Source organism: Diceros bicornis, chromosome 17, assembly GCF_020826845.1.
Source record: "Diceros bicornis minor isolate mBicDic1 chromosome 17, mDicBic1.mat.cur, whole genome shotgun sequence".
In the NCBI taxonomy this organism is placed as follows: Eukaryota; Metazoa; Chordata; class Mammalia; order Perissodactyla; family Rhinocerotidae; genus Diceros; species Diceros bicornis.
This window is the reverse complement of record NC_080756.1, coordinates 39,377,773-39,402,270: the sequence shown is the minus strand read 5'-3', so window position 1 is coordinate 39,402,270 and position 24,498 is coordinate 39,377,773. Positions and strand designations below refer to the sequence as shown.

Below are 24,498 nucleotides of genomic sequence, written 5' to 3'. Positions count from 1 at the left end.
GAGGTCAATACTAGCTTTACCCGGTGGTCAGCTTTGCAAGCTATTTCACTCCTATTTTAATGGGCGCATAAAGATCATTACATTAAAATTAATTCCCATCAGGGTTTCCAAGGATAGTACCCCCAGTTGAGATTTTAGGAAAACTGTGCCATTCAGAGGTTGAGAAGAAACCCTAAGAAATCATTATATCAGGTTAGAGTTAAGAGATTTTCACACAGGAGAAGTAATTGAAAAATATGTATTTTGCATAATGAAATAGATGACAAGTTGGGCAAGCAGGTCTATTAATGAGCCTCCTGTGAAGCCAAGAAGTCACTGAAGCAGAGCGTGAATGCATGAAGAGGAATCTCTGATCTTAACTTTTAACAACCAATTTTAATCAAACCACTTGAGGCACTGAGTTCTTAGGGCTCTATGATGGTGAGGGTAATTTGAAAGAAGAGTAAAAGAAGACATTTTAGATTAATTGAATGGCAAAGTAACATCATCGGCTTGGACTTATGATCAGGAAAACTTAGTTTTATTTTGGATTCCACAGAATTCCACATTTTTTTAAGGCCATGACCATATTCTCTATTAGACCTTCCTTAACAATAGTTTTTAGAGGTAAGGCGATATGACCTTAGGCTTCTGAAGGGTGTTTCAGCTAAAAGCCTGAAGATGGCAGTTCTTTCTGGAAAGGTCCATTCAGTATTGACTGAAGTGAAAGGATATCAATTATTAAGGGAATGCAAGAGTCTACTACACACATAGATATTTAAGAAATATTATACTAGTACTCGTTATCAATAATATTTCTTTGTGGATGGCCTCCTGCAGAACAAATATTTACATAAATGACTTCTTCAGATGTTTAGGGACTAAAAATCTGTATTTACTATTTTTTAAGGGTTTAGCAAAAGAAAATATTGTCTGTAGGTATGTGATGTACTATTATTCTGATTTACCCAGATTGGCTGTACAATTATCCCAAATTCCTGAAGAGGTGCCAGTTCTCCACCTCAGCTAGTATTGCATGGGTTGCCTTGTAGGAACAAACAGCTCACTAATGTATAATGAAGTGTTCCTTCAAAGAAATTAGTGTGTCCAAACCTAAGAGCCTGAAGATTGGTCACGTAGAACTATGGGATTGTATAATGTAGTAGGTGGGAAAGGGGGTCTCGGTTTCCTCCTCTGTGAAACCAAGAATTTACAGTACAGCTGGTGATTCTCAATCCTGGTGATGCCCTTTAGAATCATGGGGGAACTTTAAAAAGAAAACTCTCCACTTGCAGAGATGCTGCTTTACTTGACTTGGGGTGGGGTCCAATGCTCCTTAGTGTGGCAAACTCCCACAGGTGATCCTAATGAATAACCAGTTAGGAACCTGCTGATTTTAATTTAAGCTATTTCAGTTTCATGGATGAGTAGAGAGATCACGGAGGAGAGGGGACAGAGCCAGGACTGACAAAGGACAACGTTCCTTAAAGGAGTTGAAGTTTCCCGCAGCCATAAAATCTCATGTCCTCAAACTTCCATTGTAAATATTAATGAGTGTGTCTAACTTCCTTTCATGTGAAAATGAGAAACAAGGTCTTAATTTGACAACTTTATTTTCCTTCGACACGCTTTTTTCAAAGGACACAAAGTCCCAATTGATAGAAGGATAGAGTCTGCGAGAGCAGGGATTCTTGTTATATTCACTATTGTGTACCCAGCACTTACCACAGCACCTGGCATATAGTAGGCACTCAATAAATATTTTTTGAATAAATGCATTTGTAGTTGACCCATTATATTATGGTTTTGCATGAGTAATCTGAAATTCGAATAGTTTAGTGATAGATGAATACGATTGCAAGAAAGATAGTGATAAATCATGATACAATTGACAAGTTAAAAAAAAAAATCAACTGGTTTTCCTGCCCATATGATATTAAAAAAATTAGGCTTTGAAACTACTGCTTTAACTTTGACTAAAACTGACTCTGTTTTGGGAAATGCCTGCTTTTCTGATTAACTTCTCTTCTTTTTGCTATTTTTCTTCTCTTTCTGTTCTTCTCTCCTTTTCCCTTTCCTTTTCTTCCTCTTTCTTTTTCTTCTATCTTCTTTTCCTCAATGTCCAAAACCAACCTACATGTTTTTCCTTTCCCCAAATCTGCTCTTCCTTTCCAGTTTCCCTGAGTAACAGCCACCTCCAGGCTGGAATTTCTGCATCTCTCCAGTCCTCAGCTTTCTCCTGCCCACAGACAGCCAATTGCTAATATTTCTTTTTTTTTCTCCTTTTCTCCCCAAAGCCCCAGTAGATAGTTGTACATCATAGTTGTGCAGCCCTCTAGTTGCTGTATGTGGGACGCCGCCTCAATATGGCTGGACAAGTGGTGCAGCGGTGCGCGCCCGGGATCCGAACCCGGGCTGCCGATAGTGGAGCACACGCACTTAACCACTAAGCCACGGGGCAGCCCCACTAATGTTTCTTAATTTTACCAGTGCATACTGTATTTTCTAATACCACTGATAGTCTCTTTTTCTAGGTATTCACTCCTAATATTCTCTAGTCTTCCAAACTCTTGCCTCTCCAATTCATCCCTAGGGGGATGAGTTTTCTTTTGAAAATATTGATTTGTTTATGTGACTCCCCTCCAAAACCTTGCATTACTTCCACCCTTCAGATAATTCCTAGTTTCTTAGCATGCCACCCAGAATCCTCCCTTATTACTCTAATGACCTTCCTCATCTACCGTGGCATCTGTCCGTTCAGGTTATGTTTTAGTCATTCTAGTAAATTTATGGGGGAGATATTTTTTTGATCAAGGGTCCAAAAATAACCCCAGGTGGGCAGTTATCCCAAGCAGTAAATGACTCACTCACAGTGATGAGTCATTATAAGGGAGGTATGTACCTGTTGTGATATCTGTAATTGATGTTTTAAGTCTTTGAAGTTGTACACAACAAAATTAGTCTCCTAAGCACTAATGGACAAAATGAAATCACAGGCAAGAATCACATCGGTGCCCATTTATATGGAGAACCACCTAAATGGAGGAACAAGGAAGATGGGCATGAAGCTTTATATTGAGAGCATCTACAGTAAGTGTAGATTTAAAGATTTAAATCTATTTGAATAATTACTACTTATTGAGTGCTTCTCACAACAGCGCTAGGAGATGTTATATTCTCTATTTTAGCTTTGGGAGAATGTGATAACCAAAATTGTGTAGCTACAGTTTTAGGCAGGGTTGACTTGAAGGTCCAGGCCAAGTTATACCAAATTCCTGTATATGTTTGTTTCCTTTGTAATTAACACAGGATTCATCCTTATTAGAGTATATGTGCTTTAAAGATGTTTTTATCTTTCTGGTAGTGAGCGCATGAAATGAATTAAAAACGTATATGTATTCACGGTAAAATGTAGGAGTAAATAATGTAGTGCCAGTTCACCCACACTCTTCCTTCACACTGACATTCTCATCTGATGAACAGTTCGCTGGTCAGTCAGCTGGGCCAGGACATCTTCTGAGACATCATAGCTGATAAAGCTGATTGACACAAATTTTAAGCTCATGGCTTTTTTTTTTTTTAGCACCTTGTCTAAATGAATTCAAATAGCAGATCTTTTATATTTACTCTTTATAGGTTCTTCATAGAGCAAAGATAGTGAGAGAGAGAGCTCTAATATAGTTTTTAAATAAGAACATTCCACTTTTTCACTGTTTCTTTTTCATTCATTTCAAGCTCTCTGGATGATTAATTAGTTAAAGATAGACTCTTTAGAGTGTCTTCTAAATTTTATTCTGTCATTATATAAGTAGATTTATTACCCATCTTCATGAATCTGTGTTTTGAAACAGATCCTGTTTGGTTTGACATTTTCTGAGTTTAATGCCATCAAATTACTATTAACTCTAGAGAAAGGGCACTAATTTTCCATTGTACAGAGCATAAATAAGCCTGGTGAACAGATTTTTTTTAAACCCTAAAAGACAGCAAACATTTTCCCTGACATTAATCACCTGAAGCAATTTTGATGCCAACTGGGTGCCACTTTTAGGACACTCCGCGTAGCCAGCATTCACACATGCAAACATGGGTTCGTAGAACACGTAGGAATGACAGTAAAGACAGAGAAGTTGAAAGGATAAGTGGGATGTTTGCTTGTCACAATATTCCAATTTAGTTTTCATGGAATTATCATTTTCATTATCTTTATTTCATGCCCAGAGTGTTCTTACATAAAGTTCTAGAGCGTGAGTTGGGTACAGAGGGAGAACAGAGAAGTCAGAATCCAATCTATTGTGAGTTCACAAAAAGAATTAAAAACATGTATCTATTGATAGTAAGATGTAGAAAAATATACAGTAGGAAGCTTTTCTTCAAGAGAGAGGAATGTGCCTTTTCTGCTAATAGGGAAAGGTCCAACACGTGAGAAGATGAGCAACTTTGAATGTGAAGACATAAAGGCAGAGCCAGATTAGGGACTGGGTTGCCTAACCAGCTGGCCAGGCTGCCAGCATTGAAGAGGCAGTGAAAATCAGTGCACTAAATCAGACAATTAGCACCCTTCAACTTGTGTTCCCACATATGCTACCTAATTGGAAAAAAAAAATGTGAATTAATACAGTTTCTGCCACAAACTCAAGTAGAAATTAAAAAGTACCCTTTCTAGCTTTGACCTAACTTTGTTGAATATCTTTTGCAAGATACATGTGCAAGTTGTATAGATTTCACCACTACTTCTGAACCCATAAATGCCCATCACGTGAAGTTACGAACTCGACTAATATATGGCACAATGCTTTTCCATAGGAATGACCTATTTATTATTTATACTCCAAGTGCTTGAATATGTCTCCCAGGTGTGTAAATATGGGACTATTTAAGTTTCCTAATAAAGTTATGTTTTTCCTAGTCCCATCAAATAAACGAGGAACAAATATTTAAAGAACATCATTTTGTGGTAGTGAAAGAGTATCTCGTGGGGGGAGGGGGGAAGGTAGCTATCTATCAACATCTGCATCCAGTTTTATCTGTGGAGAAGTAAATAGTTCCATCAATCAGTTAAAAATGGTTGAATAAATAGTTTGTGCAGAGTTAATGGATCCCCTATATGCCACCAACTGAGGGAGCCTGTACTCCATAGACGGTCTATCCTGGCCCATAGTGCTTGGCAAAATGTTAACACACTGCACTAAATCATATGGTCACCTCTGAGCTTGTTGAACAAGCTCACTTAAAAAGGGTCACCAGATCTTTTCAGGGACCTGTAATTTGTTGGAGCCAGAAAGAGCTGAATTTGAAAAGTACAGCTTCCCTGCTGTAGAGATCAAATCCATTGTCCGAGCTGTGTTTTGTTAACTTTGTACATAAGATCTTCTTTAGCAACTGGGAGACACAGCTGCTCTTTACATCTAGAAGTGAAAGAAACGAGTCTGAATGGAATATGTGGGCTCCACTGAAAATGAAACGTTTGCTTTACTGAAGGACTTGGGGTTCAACCCTGCATGTGAAACTTCCGCCAGAGCTCAAAGTGGAGGGAAAAAAAGGGAGAAAGCTCTATAATTTGTTTGAAGTTGTCAAGCACACAAAAACTGGCCAATAGAAGTGAGAAACAAGAAAAAAAAAATTTTAATTTATCTCTCTAGATTATTACTTAATTGGATTAAACAAAAGAATATGAAAGATGGGATTGTCAATGCTTTTTCAATCACCCATATTTTTTTAACTGTTTGGATAATGTAGTTGCTTCTGTGTTACCCATGGAGGAAAGATTAGCAAATCCGGATGTTTGAACTGCATGTGCTTTTTTGTCCATAGGGAATCTACTGTTCTAATAGATTTAGAACCTATATTTGATATTTCCATATCCTTTGAGGAAGCATAAACAAAAGGGCAGGAATCACAAAGCACCGCCTAAGGAAAAGATTCTCTTTGTGTTATACAGAGTGGCTCTTAATTCTATCTGCACACGAGACTGTAAATTCTCTGAAGGCATCGGGTTTGCTCTAAGAGCAACTGAAAACAAGAAAGACCTGAAGATAAGGGGGCAATTTCATACAAAATAATCAGCTAAACGAATCAATTTGACTAATTGACTGATTTTTTTCCTCTTTTTGTCTCCCCTGTTTTCACTTTATTCTTGCTTTCGGGAAATGTTTTACTCCATACCGAACAAATGTTCAATGCTGGCTGTTATGACTATTAAAGTCTGGTTTGGGATATATTTTTGTATCTAAGTGCTGATATGTTGGGATCAAAGGTAAATCCCGGTAAAATTCCAGAAAAATAAACATGAGACTACTTAGCTGAGAAGGAATTTCACAGACATTCTTTTAAATCCTATCTGCGTACATGGGATGATTTTAGTAAGGACATCACATATTAAGGGGAAAACTTCTTAGAAAGGCTAGCTTTGTGAGTATTTCCTTCTTCATTTTTTAGTTGGCTAAAACCAATGTTCAGAAATATTTAGAAATGATTCCTGTTTTACAAAAAACTTGTATATCCTCCTTGCACCATTACTTATGTTACCATTCTCCCAGTCATCACCCCCCTCAATATTTTTTCTTGTCTTATCTTTACTTTTCTTCTTCCCTCATCACCACTTTTTTTAAACATTTGCTTTATTTCAGGGGGAAATGTTTTTTTTTACTTTGTTAGTTATTTACAATGAAGTCCAGGGTATATAATAACAAGGACACACCTAGAATATTTTGGGGGGGTGTGTTTCCTGGTTTTCCTTCAATTAAATGCAAAGCCATCACCACCACTCATCGCAAATGTGAAACCTAATCACTTAGCACGTTATAAGACGAAAAATAAGCTTCCCCATATTTCACAAATTGACTCACACTCTTCATATTTTATCTTCAATAATGTATGCATTTTCCAGCTGGCTAAGGCTGCAATCTCTCTGCATTTTGGACATTTGTCACTCTATTCAGCCAGGCAGGAGAAGCCCCCTGTGCAAGCTCCTTGCACTGCAGGCGTAGCATCTGTGAAGGAGTCACTGACATCTGATGAATCAAATTGCAGAAATGATCCAGGACAAATTATGAACGTCTGGGTAGTGCCGAAAGATTCTGAGCTGAAATGACTTTGCCCTTGGAGCCTTGCAGATTTCAGTGAACTCTTGGGGCCGCAAGCTTTCCTGTGGACAGCCTCCACAGGACAGTGCCCCACAGGCTCTACCTCCGCGTCAGTTATCATCCTGGCCAGCCTAGTGCCAGTTTAGCTTTCCAGGGCCTGAAATGAAAAGGAAGTGGTTCAAGTTTTAGTTTACAAACCCTCGAGGCAATTGGAGCTTTCTTTGAAATGTAAAACAGTCCTCTATCAAGCGCTGCTTAAGGCATCATCCAACTATCAAACTCAAAGATGATTTGATAGAACCTTACAAATCCCTGTAATCTATGGTAAGTATAGTAGCTAAGGCTTTGGCTCTGTGTTTGCACGTAGGGCAGAAGCAGAAGGATAATTTATCCAACTTTAGGGTAATGAAGTGTTAACAAAAACCACATGAAGCTACTATTACAACCACAGGCCACAGACTGCTAAGAGGGTAAACTCTCTGGAGACGTACCTATTTCCAAGGAATCTTTTGCATCTCAGCTTACCTGAAGGCATTTGCTAAACACAAGGTGATGTGGCTGAAAGACTATGATTCATTAGCCCTGATGAACAATGCTGAGCATATTGTCTCTAAAATATAACCCGCTGACATTGATATATATGTACTTTAACTCATTCGTCCCAACGTTATTAGGTACATATGTCTGCAGCAGACACAAATGAAACATTCTACAACTAGGCTCCAAGCCAAAAACTAATTTATTCTTTAATGTGCTAGTGATTACTTGGTGGTTCCTTGAGCAGAGATGACAGGACTGAGCTAATGGAGTTGTACTGTAAGTTAATATAAATCATGACAGAGCAATTAATTACAGAAACCACTGCAAATCCCTTTGTTAGTTTTCCCCGTCACCAGAAGGATTTAATAATATTCATTTTGCTAAGTTCCAGTGACATTTACAAGTCTTAAACCATTTTTAATCAAATCAATATCACTGGCTGCTAAATTTAGTTGTGCTTTGCTTGCAAGCCCTGGAATACATCAATACTAATGTTTCCTACCTTCTGTTCAGATGCATCACATTGAATACCCATACTTCCTCTTCATTTGTTTACATTGAGTAATTGGGATCTGAAAAAAAGTGAAGACCTAGAAAACCCTGACTATCAGCAGGAATGAATTAGCAGGTAGTGGAGGAAACCCATAAATCAGTGATTACGTGTGCATCATTGTATCTAATGTCCTTCATCATTTTCTCCTAATTGGCCTCAAAAAATACTTCAGATCATGGAACTAGATTCACATTTCTGTAGACTTTTTCAAGTGTGGCAGGTTAAAAAAAGAAAGATGGGATTTAGGCACGGGAGCAATATGCTTTTGTAACAAAAGACCATAACACCAGTTCAAACACCACCTCAGCTTAATCTCTGTGCATTCTTTGTTCTTTAGACATCTACAGTCCACATCTCTTTTTAAAATTGAATAAGTGGAAATTGGTTGGTTCGTATGGATGTAGAAACGCTAAATCATCTCTAAAAATAATAATAAACAATTCTTAATCAGGAATTGATTGCATTATAGATTTTCGGAACAAAATAACCTGCTGTTCCTGGATGGCAGTGTTGCTAGATCAATATCAAGCCTTTTTTTCCTTTCCTTTTGTTTTTCCCTCCTGTGAAAGCTCTATCTCTGGAAGAGCACAGCTTCCATAGCAATGTGCCTTGCACATCTTCAGTAGATTTTCTGTGTCTGTCCTACCCTTTTATTGCATAATTGCAGATTTTTATTGACTTTTTATTGACCTGCTTTTGCCTTGATCTGTGGTGTCCCTGAATCTAAGCTTTTAAATGTTAGGGAAGCATTCTCTCCAGAAAAATCACTGCGGACATGCTTTTATGTTTGTCATACTCCCGAGGCACTCAGCACTTCGTGCTTTCTGCTGTGATCATTTCTGTTCCCCTTTACTTCCTTCCCAGATGATAAGCTCCTGCAGAACGGGAACCTTGTTTAATCCATTTTTTCTCTAGACTGTCGATACCTAGTAAGGATGTTTTCATACGATATTGCTCAGTAAATGTTCAGTAGCTGGATGAACATATGTTACCCAGATGGGAGGGTGAGAAGGATGTAAAACTCAAATTAGTTCATCAAATAACTTGTAAGAGCTGTAGAAGAATAGGTTGGATGCAGGAAAATGTTGTTAATCTGAGAAGGATGTTTTAGGCCTAAAGTTTAGAACGAAAATCAACTTGATGAAGGCTGGCAAGGAGATCAGCCCTTGGGAGCAGTTCGATGGCTAGGGCTTAAAAGCTAATGGTATCTACGTTCTTTTGCAGAAGTCCAGCCCTATCTCATGCTTCCAGCCCTGGAGACTGTGATACAGTGCAAAGAGGTCTGAATTGAGAGTCAAGCTTTGACCCCCATACCACTTTCGAGCTTTGTGACCTTAAATGCACCCAGGTATGTCTTTTGACCTTGGAGAAGGCACTTAAGGCTTTCTGAACCCCAATTTCCTCAGCTTTACAGTGAGGATAAGCAATGCCTATGTTAGAGAATTGTGAGGATTAAAAGAGATAGCATAGATGAAATTGGCCAGCACAGAGTAGTCTCTGAGCCCTACTCCTAGGGGGCCTGTGAATGGCAACCGTGGCAGGAAGGACATAATTTAAAACTTTTTAAGCTGCAGAACACATGGCAAAAGATGGACGTCTAACAGCTTTCTCTTTGTGTTATTTACTGTTGTGGGAGTCTGGCCAGTATGAAACTTTCATCAGCTATGGGTCCTGATTTCCAACAAAGGGGCCAATTCCTTCGTTCTTTTCTAGGGAAAAATGAGTATAAAGTATGTTGCTATTCATGTGTGTCAAGATCCAGAATTCTGAACATCATTCCATTCAGGAAAGCAGGGTGGGGAAGTTATTCTTCATATAACCAAGCCGCAGAGCCCCTCAGGTCCCCTTTCAACATGGAATTTTTAAAGGACCATTTCCCATGTTTACTTGATTGTATTCTGATACAATGGCTAAAAAGTTTACCTGTAGCTGTAATTTTGGAAGGGAAATGAATTGTTTTTAAAAATTATAATGTATCTCTAGCAAGCTTAATTGGCATATAATATTTCCACATATAAGGAACTAGAACCAAGTTCGTAAATTTTTTTCAGCAAAATACAAGACCTGTGGCAAAATGATTTTTACTAATATTTCTGCTATCACTATTTCTACCGCTATTACTATTACTGTTATTATTATTACTACTAGCACTGCTGCTGCTGCTGCCTACATTTATTGAGTGCTTACTGTGACTACTGGAAAACTTTCTCCTATATTAACCCGTTTACCCTCACAACCACCCTCTGAGGCAGGAACTATCATTAGGGAAACTGAGTCATGTTTAGTAAGTAGCAGGGCTCTGATACAAATGTAAGCAGTTTGACTCCAGAGTCTGTACTCTTAGTGGAAAAAGTCCAAGGCCCTAAGTTTGGAGATCCAGGTTCCAATATGAAGCCTTTGCCTAAATAGCTGCGTGACTCTGTAAATCCCTCCATTTTTCTGTGTCTCAGTTATCTCAACTGGAAAATGAGAATAACTACTATTAACTCGAAAACCTCTGGTCCTCACATGGCTCGGTGAAAAGACAAGAAGGTTTAGAAGGTGACTCCAGTTGTTACTTGCATCTCTTGAGTAACGTCAAGGGAATCTAACTCGTAACCTACAGCAGTGTTTTAAAATCTCTCCTTCATTTTCTCATCCACACCTCTCCCATCCTGCCTCTGTCCCAGCGCATCACTCTCTCATCCCCTCACTTCTTTTTTTTTTAAGGCAAATAAAGGCTTGTTTTGTTGAATGACCAATCTATGGAATTGCCAAGGCCTCTATGGACAGACAAGAGAGGGGGAGCTTTATTTCTTGGGCTCTTCCTCCTTGAACAGAGTCTTGATGATTTCCTCTTTCTTGACGTGGAGCTGATCTTCACAGCACTTGTGTGTTTCCTTGGTCTTAGACCTGCGGGCTTCATCCTGGTCATCCAGGATCTTCTTGCCAGCCTTCGGCTTGCGGATGTGTTCCATGCAAATCCACTTGTTTTTGAACGCATTCCCCTTCACTTTCAGGTACAAGCTGTGATACATGCAGCAGTCAGTCTTCTTAGATTCATGGTATCTCGTGTGCAGCCGGTGCAGAATTCTAAAGCTCCTTATCCAGGTTACCTTCTTGGGCATTCGAGCATTGGCAGTACTCTTTCACTTACCTGTGCCTATATGCCTGCCCTTCCAGTAGACCAAGGTGTTTTTCCAGCATTGAGCCTGGGAATGGACAGTCACAGGCTTCTGGATCATCAACCCATTTTGATCAGCTTCCAGATCTGCTAACGGGAGTTAGCACTGGCAATTTCATTCGTCTCATTGGGGTCTAACTAGACCTTTTTGCCATAGTGGAGGACAGTGGAGGCGAGCCTCTTCTGAAGCCTGAGCACACTCATGGCTGTGGCTGCACCAGCAAAAAGAAAGCCCATCCCCTTGCTCTCAAATCTGCCTCCAAGCTTGTCCTTAAACTCTGGGGTGAGGCACTTATCTTTGTGCCTCTCTCTGTCATCCTTTCCTTGACCATCCTCTGCCCCTAGATACTTTCTACACATTCTCCCTGTTCTTTTTCACAAAAACTTGTGAACCAAAAAGCTAGACCTCTTCTTTTGGGTGAGAGGGAGCGAGAAGCTAAGTGCCCAAAGAGAAAACATCCTGAACAGGTGGGAGTGGGAGGTGGGCAGTGGATATTGTATGGAGGGCTGATGTTTCCTTCCAGTCCTGTGGAGGATTAAGGAAGGAATTGATGAAGGACTATGAGTAAGTCCTAAAAATAAGTGTCATGCTTTATTATGCATCCTTGATAAGCAGGAATTCTTCCTTGCTCTGTGGCGCACCAGATAGTTAGAGTGACGAGGGTGTGGTAGGCAGTTATACCCAGACTGGACTGTCATCTTCTTGAGGGTAGGGATGTGTTCTTCCTCGTTGCTCTATCTACAGGGCTAAGTACAGTGTTTGCAGATAGCAGGCACTCTATAAATATTTGAAAGAATAAATGAAAGAAGACACAAACTTAGAGATGGGCCTGCTAAATTTGAATTTTCATCCTAACAACTGACCTTTCCATTCCATGAAGTGAGCTATTTAGCAACATTCTCTAGCATATGGATTATCTCTGTCTATGGCATCCATTCTTCCTGCATCTGTTGAAGAATTTCATCCCCTTTCAAAGTCACATGAGGAAGCCTTGGTATACACTCTACACATGGTACAAATGGTATTTTATTTAACAAGGATGTAACAATATCACCTAGATTTGGCAAACATCATAAAGGACTTAATTTGGGGATTGCTTCCTGTTTTTTCTCCCCCTTTGATAGAATACATTTAATAGATAATATTAATTCGGTTCCCTGACATAAAACCCAGCAGTATTCAGTATCGGGCTTGTTTGCTTTTATTCTTAAAGAATCTGAAGGGAGTTGACATTTTGTTTCATTCATTCACAGTCTCTTTTTTCATATCTAATGAACACACTCCACAACAATGGCCCTCAGATCTCCACCATCTGCAGGGGATGGCACAGAGGTCATAGGCTAAGAACAACACCACATCAGTATTGAATACAAAAGTGAGACTTCAAAGACAGAGCTGGCTCTGAGGTCTATGCTTTCAAGACCTCGTAGCTAGTTCCTCCTGTTTATTATTTTTTGTTTGATTGGATGATAATGTAGTATGTCATTGCATGGTCCATGACCTCTAGTCAATTCCCCATGGAGGAGCCAGATTGGGGAATATTTTTGTGAGCATATTCGTCATAGTAGGCAAATAATAAAAACAAGAAAAGTGGGCACAAAAGATACCTGAAGAGAGGGAACAAAGTCCTTTATTATTGAGGAAGATGATCTTGGGGGCTCAGCCAAAAGTCTTTTTATCTGGATGGTGGTAATGATAATGATCGTCTCTGTAAATAATGTAGGCAAGAGGGAGATTTGTGTTAGTTTATTTCTCTCTCCCTAGTCGATTGCACTCTATTTCCCCTGATCATTGGGGCAGGCAGGTCAGACTCATCCCCACAGCTGCCGTGACTAGAGTACATTTCTACCTCTGAATCACCGGGCATCAACTTCTTAAAGTGTTGAGTTAATGAATTAAGTCTTAATGGAAAATTTCTCCTAATATAGGACCTCTCTGGGCTATAAATAATTAACATCAATTTATAGCTCAAGGGATGTCTCAGAGGAATCAATATGGTAAATTAACACTCCCACTCCCCAAAGAAAACAAAATCTTTTTTAGGTATAATTAAGCCTCAGGAAGTCCTATACTCTCTTTTAAGAAAACCTTGCATATAATTAACATTAGTTTTATTTTTATTGTAATTTACATTTTATTAAATATTCTTAAAAGCTAGAAGCTGCACAGGAGTGGTCCATGTTCTAATGGACCTATAAATTGAATGATTAGAAAGATACAGCTCTTACTGTCATGGAGGAAACTCAGGTAAGGCAGAGAAAATAAAAATCAAAAGATGCCTGGATAAATATATTCTGAACCAATTCTTTTCTTGCCCTCCATTCATCTTGTTCTTAGGAAGGAGATGGAGGGTGTTGTTCTCTGAGGATATGTCTACACGTCAAAAGAATGCCCAAGCTTTTGGTGATGATGGTGACAATGCCATGGTACCAACTTTGATTTCCAGGAGAGTCTTATCTTTATATCTCAAATTTTAAGTCATGCCCAAACAGGCTCTGGCCTGTTTGGCAGCGTATTAGACAGAGATAGGGATTACATTGACAGACTGTGTTCTGACATCCCTAAATTTCCCGTTTGCCCTGCTCTCTCTGCATCAGCCCTAGCATTGCCAGCTCTGGCTGGCCTCTCCTTTTCAAGCAATCTCATCCATCATGGGAACTGTCAATTGGGTGCCTTTGAGGCCTGGGGCTTGTTGAAGATGTTCTGAGGACAATGTCCATCTGTCACATATTATTACCAGTTTTCCTAAACCCTGTAGTTAGGGAGGAACGATTCTGGCCTAGAGGAAGATACAGAAAGTCAGGAAAGAGTCGAGGATTTCTAGTAAGTCTGGTTTCCTTTGTTGAAGTCTGTACCAACTCCCCGTTGTCATGCCTTCATTCTTTTTCTTTCTTTTTTTTTTTTTTTTACTGTGGTAACACTTGTTTATAACATTATATAAATTTCAGGTGTACATCGTATACGTCAATTGTCACACCTTCCTTATCAGAGATAGTGAGTGCGAAGGAGAATGTTGGGAAAGGCTTTTTCCAGGAGGTGCTTGCTAGGTGATGAGGGGGCCTGGGGCATTCCTAGGCAAGAGCAGGAGCAGTGAGGGCAAGCACAGGGGAGTGGAACCGGAGCTCAGTCCTGGGTCTTGGCAGAGCTTAATTGCTTGCTTTGTCCTTGAACCTGAATTTGGGACTTGAAGCTGGAAAAACTCACAGGTCAGAGGCAGATTTCTTTGCAGGCCTCAAAGTAGTCTGTAGCCACCTAAACCTTCAAATCTCTCTGGGAGGTAGTGACTCCTATGGTTAAAGAGATCTGTTTCAGGAATAGAGCTTTTGATGAGTCCTATCCGGCCTTCAGTTCAGACAGGCTCAGGTAGCTGCTTTCCTCTGTCAGCTGTGCTTGAACATTCTCTCCAGTAACTGCTCCAGCCAGTGCTCCTTCTTGCTGCTAGTCGACCTGAGATTATTACACTTGCATGTCTGTTTTCTGGAATGTTGATAACTGACTAAATTGAACCTTCCGCTACAAACAACATCTTTAAAAATCGTCACATGTTTCATAAAGTGTAATCCCCAATAGACACAATCCTACGGTTAAGACTTTCTGCTGGAATTGGCACCTGCCAGGTTTTTCTGGTGCCCGGATGTTTGTGCTAGGTAGTCCACATCTGCATAATCCTGGGGGTCCTCCCTCTTTCTTCAGAGTACCCCCTACTTATTTCTAGGAGTTTCCAAAGGGGGCCTCGTGTGTTCTCACACAACAGCCTGCCAGCCTGCCATGGGTCTGTTCCCTCCTCCACCTTCCTTCCCAATTCCCTGGGATCTCAGGTTCTAGAAGCCCACTGACTACGCCTAATTCTGGCTCCAGATGTACCAGCTGTGTGGCCTAGGCAAGTTACTTAACCTTCTTGCGTTTTCATTTCCTCATCTATGAAACCAGGGCAATGTGTTTATTTTGAAAGTACTATAAAATGTTTGTAAGACAGCCAGCATGATACCTAATACACAGTAGAGTTTAATAAATGTTAGCTTAAATAAATATGAACTACTTTTTTTTAACCACTGTTAGCGCTATTATTGTCATAACCCACATCTACTGCCTGTAAAGTTGCTTGGTGAAGTCCCTTTCTTGCTACGTAGGCCAATATCCACGCCAGGGTGTAGCCTCTGAAAGTTTCCCAAGTGTCCCATCCTTGGGGTACCACGATGTTTGTTTTCATGACTTTATGCCACACATTTGTGCCCTGGACACAAAGAAGCCTGACTTATACTTGAACTTCCACAAAGTCCCTCTTGAATAGCTTCTGACCTTCACTCCTCTAACCAAAGGTGCTTAAACCCAGTTCATAAGCTTTTACCTTCCATTTTTCTCTTCAACTTTCCTGGCCCTTCTCCCTACCAAAATCCCTTCTTTCTTTCTTCAGTTGGGAAACCAGAATTCCCATGTAATGTGTGTGGTGTGTGTGTGTGTGTGCGCGTGTGTGAGAGAGAGAAGAAACCGGGATCTGGGTGTGGGAAGGGGATGTGGAGGGAGAGGAGTGTGATTTATGCTGGGAGCTGCCAACCAAAAATGCAGTAGTATTGATGGTTCTATTATGAGAACATCCAGTTGGCACCATAGGGGTTTTATTTTCTCTTTAAATCAGATTCTTAGAACAGAGATTTCTAATCTTTTGGAATGGAGATGTCAATTATTTTGAACAATACAGTATGCTTACAGTCTGAATTTGGTTTGAGAATTCCTCCCTATCCCACTTACGTGAACAGCATTTTGGGCAGTCACATGTGGCATCCTCTGAGGTGAAGGCTGGGAGTGACATTGAGAATAAGAATATGGAATGGTGTCCTCAGACCTTGTAGACATGCTTGATGGACTTGACACTCTATCATGACTCTTCAGTCTGAGAGCATGACAATGACCTAGGGGGATGGGCTGGAAGGCTATGGGACGAGGGGTGATAAGTGATTTGTTCAGAACATGCTGGATTGTTTGATCCAGCATCCCCTATTGCCTCTTGAAAGAGACAGAAGTTAAATAAATAAATGCTTTACCCAACAGTTCGTTATGATACTTGCTTTTATCATTTGATTTGTTTAATTTTGCAGGTTTGCATTTTAAAAAGTTATTCCCCCAGAGGAACAGAACAATTTGGTTAAATTTCCAAGGGAGGCTGGCATTTAGGTCCCATGGACCTAGCCAGCAATTTTTGATCCAGAAAGAGACAAGAACCAAGGTGTTTCATGCCCTTATAAAAATAATTGAAAACACAATTGACCATTAAGTATGTAAATGGTACAATCATTTTGGAAAACGGTTTGGCAGTTTCTTAGAAAGTTAAGCCTACACTGATTATATGACCTAATCATTTTAGTCCTAGATATTTACATAAGAGAAATGAAAATCTAGGTCCATATGAAGACTTGTACATGAATGTTCACTGCTGCTTTATTTGCAATAGCTACAAACTGTGGAAACAACCCAAATGTCCATAAGCGGATGAATGGATAAACAAATCATGCTATATAGTAGAATACTACTCAGCAATTAAAAGGAATGGGTTACTGACACAAACAACAATATAGATTAATTTCAAAATAATTGCACTGAGTCAAAGATGCCAGACCAAAAAAAAAAAAAAAAATACTGTGTGATTCCATTTATATAAATTCCAGAAAAATGTAAATTAATCTATGGTGACAGAAAGCAGATCAGTGGCTGCCTGAGGATGATGGGAGATGGGGTGGGGAGGAGTGGGAGGGAGTGATTACAAAGGGGCAGGAGGAAACTTTTGGGGGTGATGGATATGTTCATTATCTTGATTGTGGTGATGGCTCTACGGGTGTATGCATATGTCAAAACTCATCAAATTGTATACTTTAAATATGCAGTTTATTGTATGCCAATTAAGCCTCAATAAAGCCATAAAAATCACTCTAAATAAAAGTAACTAAACGTCTAATATTTTTTCATTTCAGAGCTACCTATGAGCAAATGTTATTCTGCTGGCTCTTTTAATTTTTATTCAGGGGATCCTAAAACCTTAACTTCTATCAGCATGACATATGCTAGTCACACTAAAAACTAATAATAATGACAACTAGTATTCATTGAGAGCTTTCTGTTGCACAGGGATATGCCAATGCTTTACCTATTATCTCATTTAATGCCTAGAAAAACTTCCTAATGTAGGTATTATTAGCTCCATTTTACAGAAGAGGAAATCAAGGCAGAGAGGTTAGTTAATTAGTCCAACACAAGAACACGAGTGTGGAGAGTCTCGATTCAAAACCATAAACTAGGTCCTACTCCTGGGCTCTGTCTCCTTCACTAATAGGACATAACTATGAATTTATTTGACAGAGGCAAAGAATTAATGCAGAAACAAGGGCTTGTTGCTGTAACCCTGAAGCTGTTTCCCACGCTCTTTGTTTGGCTTCCTGGCCCTCTGTGACACTAATTCTTTGAGCTTTTAAATTCCTGTAGCATAGTCTCCCTGCCTGTTTTCTAGATTTCCTGTTGCCCTGGTTATCTCCCTAGAATCTGAGCCTGTTGCCTTTGTGGTCTTCAGTGCCCGCCCTAGGCAGAGAGATTTGTTTGATGACTTACTCTGCTTTGAATAGTTACACCTGTCGGATTCTTCAGGTAGACGAAATCTGTGGACCAGGAAGGGATGGATCCTGTTCAAGATCAGGATATGTGTCTAAATCTCTGCTAGGAATACAGAGTAAGGGACAAGGTAGACAGACAAAATAAGAGCGATCAGGACAGGAGATGTAGGAATTCAGGTAGAATGTATGAGGCAGCAGAGGGGTCATACTAACGTTCACTGGAAAGTCCACAGAGCAAGAGGGCAACAGTGGGCCCTGCTGAGTGCTGGGCAGGTAGAACTGGCAGCAAGAGACCAGAGTTGACAGAACAGCCTCTGAGGAGCCCCTGAAACATGTCCTTCAAGAGGCAAGCTGTCCATCAATGTATCTAGGAACTGATGGCCCTGGGCCCCGGGCCCCGAGCCAGCTTTGCCTGGATTGACAAGGATCACCAGCAGGCCCTAAAAAATATGGCTTCACAGTCTTTTCACAGTTCTGCCAGTCTCTCAGATTATTTTGGACTCTCTCTTTTTTTATTTTTAATCAGTAGGAGAAAAAAGATAGATGGCAATAAAAACCATATGGAGGCCTCTTCTCAGGCTAAAACCCTTTGATCTTTTCTCCAAACAGTAGAAAGTAACTTTTCCATTCTTAAAGCATTCTAAATGTTATCCAGCCTCTAGATGAACAAATATCTCAGGTAAGTTTAATACCATGGTTCACTCCTTCATTTATTTGTTCAAACACGCATTGAGCACTCACTAAGTGCCAGTATCTATGCCAGGAACTGAAGGTACCAAGAAAAATTCCCAGTCATTGTCTACACTCAGTCCACAGTCTAGTATGGGAGACAGTTAAAAGACAGTGATACTATGCACCAGAATTTAGGGAGCCTCAAGAAGGGACATTCAAGTCAGGAGTGGGAGTACAGAGAAAAAGGAGGTAGAGGTTCAAAGAAGCTTCCTGAAGGAAGTGACACAAGAGTTAAGAAGAGAGTCATTCCTAGTTTTCTTAGCAACTCAAAAGCTTCCTTTTGTAGAACTTGGAGACTCTAATTTCTCAAATTCTGCCAGGATTGTTCTCTGGAAGCCCTTCAGTGTATCGATTTTTTTTAAACCACAGAACAATATAACTTAAGCAGAAGAAAACTCAACAGGTTTTTAAACATAGATTTAAAGTGGTTTCCTAAGAGTCATCAACATAGAGAACTTGTGATCCAAGGACTTGGAATGTCTTCAAGAATCAATATGCTCAAGGATGAGTGGGTAAATTAGCAAATTCAGGGGAAATGGGGTATTCATTCATTTATTCATTCTCTTATTCATTCAATAAATAAATATACTCCTTATCAGGCATGGTACTAGACAATGGGGATTCAGAAATGAATAATTTGTTTCGAATTAGATAATAAACATTTGTTAATATATAGTTTGCCTTTATGGAAGATATTTATCCTGTGCTACAGTGGTCACTTGTCACTGTTGTAAAAGCCAAGCTATTGTTCTAGGTTGTTCTAAGTCAGCATGATTTTTCCCTTTGGTTATTACTAAAACAATGCATACTGACCGAAGAACCTTGGCATGTAGACATCTATTTTCTAAATGTTTGTAAGAAGCAGAAATAAATAAGATCTGATGGACAAAGGGCAGATTTGTAAATGCTGCTGTGGTTTGATAACTTTATGTAATGAAAGATTATTTTTGTGTGTATAAAATAATAATCACTTTTAAAAATTGGTTTTAACTAAGTTCTCTAAATCCTTAAGTCAGTCAGTCTTATAGAAATTGATACCCTTTCTGAAAATCTATTTTACCCTTCAGTTTTAAAGGGTAGATCTATTCCATTGTTCAACTTAGGAAGCTGTGATGCCAGTTTTATAAGATTGTGAGTGTAGTCTTAATGCTCTATGCTAATCTACTATACATCAGGCTGGAAGATTATCTTGACAGGAAAACTTGGAGCAAGCCTTGTGGAATGATTTTGGCATCACACACTGGAGTGAATAATACTCACAGGCTGCAACAAAGTCTGGCTTGGGCTGCTGTAGGAAAGGCAGCAACTGGCTGGGAGACAATTAGAGTAGGAAAGTCCTGGGTGCCTCTGTGAGCGGCCTGCAGGATGGTACTATACACTGAGAGGGGGCAGGATCATGGAATCATGTGTGTTTTCATGAGAATTGAGAGGAATGGCAGCTATGCAAGCCAAGTTAGAAAAAGAACACTACCACTGAGTACTTCCATCACGGTCTTTCTGATCCAAATCTCCTCATGTGCAAAAATAAGATGCCAAGTAAAGAAAGAATACTTCAAGGGTTTTAAAAGATGAAGTCCAGAAAAACCCTTAGGCACAGGTGTAACTGCTTATGTGAGTATGTTAAACCAAAACAAGGGCAGAAAACGACCTTCCATTTGTCTTGGAAAGGTTTTGAATCTATTCTGTGACAATTCTGGTAAAAATCTAAGCGCTTTTTATCTATGTATGGGCCTGTTTGGTGAGAAATTGCTTTCTCTTTCTTTTTCTTTCTTTTTGGTGGGAAGCTTGGTTTTGCTTTTAATATACTTGTAGGCTCTGTGCTTTGTCACTGAAAAATATTTAGCAATGCAGATTTCTAGGATGAAAGACAATGGTGGTATACATATTTTGACTCAGAGTTAAAAAAAAATGCCAGAGACCTTGTGATGACCTTTTGTCTTGCTGTCCCTGGGAGTTGCGTGGCTTTCCTGGAAAAATGGAGAACTTGTGACTGTTTGCTCCAATGGATCCGAAAGTCTAGGATAAAAACGAAATCTGATTAAGGCAATGTGGAAAATATGATTTCACACTTCCTGCCTCTCCCAAATAGAGAAACTTTTATGATGAAAGAATGTTTACACAAAAGGACCTGTTAAACCCCACAGACATTGATCCTGTAGGTTGAGTCATGGACGGTGCACAATTGAGGAAGGCTGAAGCAGCTCCTCAGCCACACAATCATAAGGACGGGTGAACTGTCTATGGGCAGGGGTGTGGGGAGAGGAGCTGTAGTTACCCTGCCCTTCCAATTATGGAAGAGGGATTGCAGATCCAGAAAGAGCTGAAGTATCATTCAATCGTCAATTCCTTAACGGCAAAGAGCATGCTTTTGTCTCTAATTTCTTCCTGCCTAACTACCATGGTATCTGGCACATAGTAAGTGGTCACCGTTAAACTGAACTGGGTTAACCTTCTGGCCTCCACTAGGAGTGTCAAATATTGAAATGAGCTCCCCACTTTGAAACCAAAAAGAGGCAGAAACTATATAAGGAGTACTGACCATTTCCAAAGAGATAAAGGAAAGAGCTCGGCAGGATGACAGGAGCTAGAGGACACTCCTGAGATGCTAGTGGTACATGATGGCACACAGAAACAGTGGTTTCCAGGGAGGGTACTTCCAGCACAGCTTAAGTGGGAGGAGCTGCAGTTTGGGGGTTGCCTGAACAGGTAGCTCAGGAATGCCCAGCAGCATATGCTGAAAATGCATATTAGTTCATTCGTATTAACAGCTCAGCACTGAGCAAAGCCTACCATTCAGAGGCAGCTCTGGCCAGCTCTAAGCTCTGCCCTTAAGCCCTCAGAGCTTGCCTGCATCTGATACCACAGAAATCTTATGAAACTGTGTCTGCGTAAGGATTACATCAGGTTTTCCCTCCAACATCCTTCTCAAATCCCCACTCAACCACTGTCCAAAGTTCTGTCCTAGTAACTCATATCTGTACTCTCCTTATGAACCTAGTTCCTTTGGATTGAGAGCTAGATAGACCACATCATGTGGATTGAATTTCTTTCAAGAATTTTGCATCTCATGCCTATGGGCACTACAGATAGTACACCCATGCGCATGCCCCAGTATATGCTTCCTGGCTAGATCTCAGTTTCTATTCCCCATACCACGACTCCTTTTTCAGGGAGAGAATAATCAGACAGCTTGGTTAGAGTCCCAACCTAGACTGGAAACTAGGTAAAGCAGAAAGTCAGGGGAATTGGGGAGTCTGCATCTTTTTTCTACCACAGTACCGATATGCTTGTTCCATTTATTTCTCTCTTGTAGGCCTGTGGTTGATACTTGGAAAGTGGTTTTGTTTTGTGTGTTTATTTGTTTAACTATGAAAGCTTCAGGGGTGGTTTTTCTTTTTTCACTACTTAGAGAAACTCCCTCTCCTTCTCCCACTTTTCTGGAAGCGATTCTACCTCTTAGTGAGAAAGAGCAAGTATATAAAGCAGAATTCATTTCAGCCCAGTGTTGCCTAAGGGTTACATTAGAAATAGAAAGCAATATAAACATAAAAAATAACCAAGGAAGTTTCTATTGATGCTGTGACAAATTAACAAATACAGTGGCTTAAAACAACACAAATTTATTTTCTTATGTTTATGGAAATCAGAAATCCAAAAATCAAGATGTCAACAGGGCTGCATCTTTTCTGGATAGAGGCTGTAGGGGAGAATCTATTTCCTTTCATTTTCTAGCTGCTAGAGGCTGCCTACATTCCTTGGGTTAGGGCCCCTCCCTCCATATTCAAAGCCAGTAGTGTAGCACATTCAAATCTCTCTCTCTTTGTCGCCCTCTCTCTCCCTGACCTCTGATTCTATCATCAAGTCTCCTTCTCTGACTCTGACACTCCTGCCTCCCTCTTTTCCTTATAGGGAGCTCTGTGATTACCTTGGGCCAACCCAGATAATCCAAGATAACCTCCCTATCTCAAGATCCTTAACTTAATCACATCTGCACAGTCTCTTTTGCCATGCAAGGTAACATATTTATAGGTTCTTGAGATTAGGATATGGACATTTTGGGGGGATCATTACAGGGCTCTTCTCGATATTTATTCTCCTTGGACTTCTATTATACTGTTAATTCATGTTACACTGTGGATCCTGGGATTCTGAAGAATTTTAGTCAAGATTTGATCAGATTTTAGCCAATTAGATTCATTTCACATTTTACTGAGCCCGTATACAAAACAATGTGTTAGATGCCAAGTAATTGTAATAGTAAAACAACCATGTATGAGTGGTATCTTGATTTTTCCTTCTACAGAATGCTGACGGTCATTTCCTCAGCTGTCAGAATTAATCCTGCTAAGAGTTGTAAAAATGTTAGACTGTCAGTTAACTGTTAAGACCTTAATGTGGTGAGGTCCGAAACTGAAAAAAGTAAGATGATTTATATAAATTAAAATGTTGGACTACTTTAAAGATAAATGGCAAGACCGGTGAAAGGTTTAAGATTTTACTGTACTTGCAAGTTAACATGTTAACCTGCCCTATTTTTATGGGTGTTGGTAGAAGATATGAAACTCCTGAATCAGAGACAATGGATAGTTTATTACTTACAGCAACGGCAATAGCCAGAGTGTTAGCAGTTTGCACTGATTCCCTGAACCCCAATTCTCTCAGAGTGTTACAAACAGGGACAGATGACACCTCACACTTAGTGGGTTATGTTACATGAGAGGAATATTGAATTTAGGGAACCTGAATCTTTTATAATAGGCAATAAACATGCCTGCCCTCTGCTCCGGTGAGAGACATTCTCTATCTTCCAAGGCTATTTTTCATACAAACATCCTTAAAAATATAGTCTGCAACAAAGGGCGGTAAGTGCCCTGCTCACAATACATGTAGAAACATGGGACAACCATGGAGAATTGTCTCCCAACAATAGATATGCCAACCTTTATTCTTAAAAGCAAATCTTTGTAGGCATCTATACCTGAGTGTTCCTTAGAAACCTCAAATTCATTGTCTTAAGTTAAAATCTTATTTTACAGCTACCAAATTCCCTTTCCTTTAGTCCTTTTTCTTAATTATTGGAACCAGTACACACTCAGATTCTCAAACCTGAAACCTGATATTTATTCTAGACTCTTCTTTCTCCCCAACACACACTTACATAACTGTCAAGAGCCCTTTTTTTTCAGTCATCTACATCTCTCTTTTTTCTCTTTGTTCTCATTATAACTAATAAAATTCAGGTTTTCCATCATCTTTCACCTTGACCGTTGATTTCTCGAGGTGGGTCCATGGACCAATACAGATCCATGATAAATTTTTCACCAATTTACAAAAAAATGAAAAAAAAATCAATAATATTTTAAAAGGTGAGTTTTTCGTGAATCCAAGCTTGTTCAACTAAAAGACATTGACTTTTAAAATTTATAATTATCACTTTCCTATTTTTTTGCTGCTAAAACATCCCTTATTTTACATAAACAAGGAGAACTAATCTTTAATGTTAGAAGTCACTGAGGAGTGGGGTGGTGAATGAAGGGAGCATAAGGGGGTTTCTGGGCTATGGGTAATGTTCTAGTTCTTCATCTGAGTGCTAGATACACAAATGGGTTTAGTTTGTAAAAATTCATTGAGCTGTCACTTATGTGCATTATATGTGTCACTTAGGATATGAGCTTTTTGCTATGTATATTATACACAAATAAGTTTTTTTTTTTTCCTCCCCAAAGCCCCAGTACATACTTGTATATTCTAGTTGTAAGTCATTTTAGTTCTTCTATGTGAGTTGCTGCCACAGTGTGGCTACTGACAGATGAGTGGTGTGGTTCCACACCCAGGAACCGAACTCG

At 39.7% G+C, this 24,498-nt stretch overlaps 1 long non-coding RNA gene and 1 pseudogene across 1 annotated transcript in view; one reads left to right on the top strand and one right to left on the bottom strand.

Moving 5' to 3' along the window:
* The first annotated feature begins 9,393 nt into the window (after positions 1-9,393).
* LOC131415763 (uncharacterized) overlaps positions 9,394-24,498 on the top strand; it is a 68,518-nt gene continuing 53,413 nt past the window's right edge. Inside the window, exon 1 of the long non-coding RNA XR_009222505.1 lies at positions 9,394-9,505. This is a non-coding gene — a long non-coding RNA (uncharacterized LOC131415763). The remainder of the gene's footprint in view (positions 9,506-24,498) is intronic.
* Positions 10,947-11,524, bottom strand: LOC131415762 (large ribosomal subunit protein eL19-like; annotated as a pseudogene).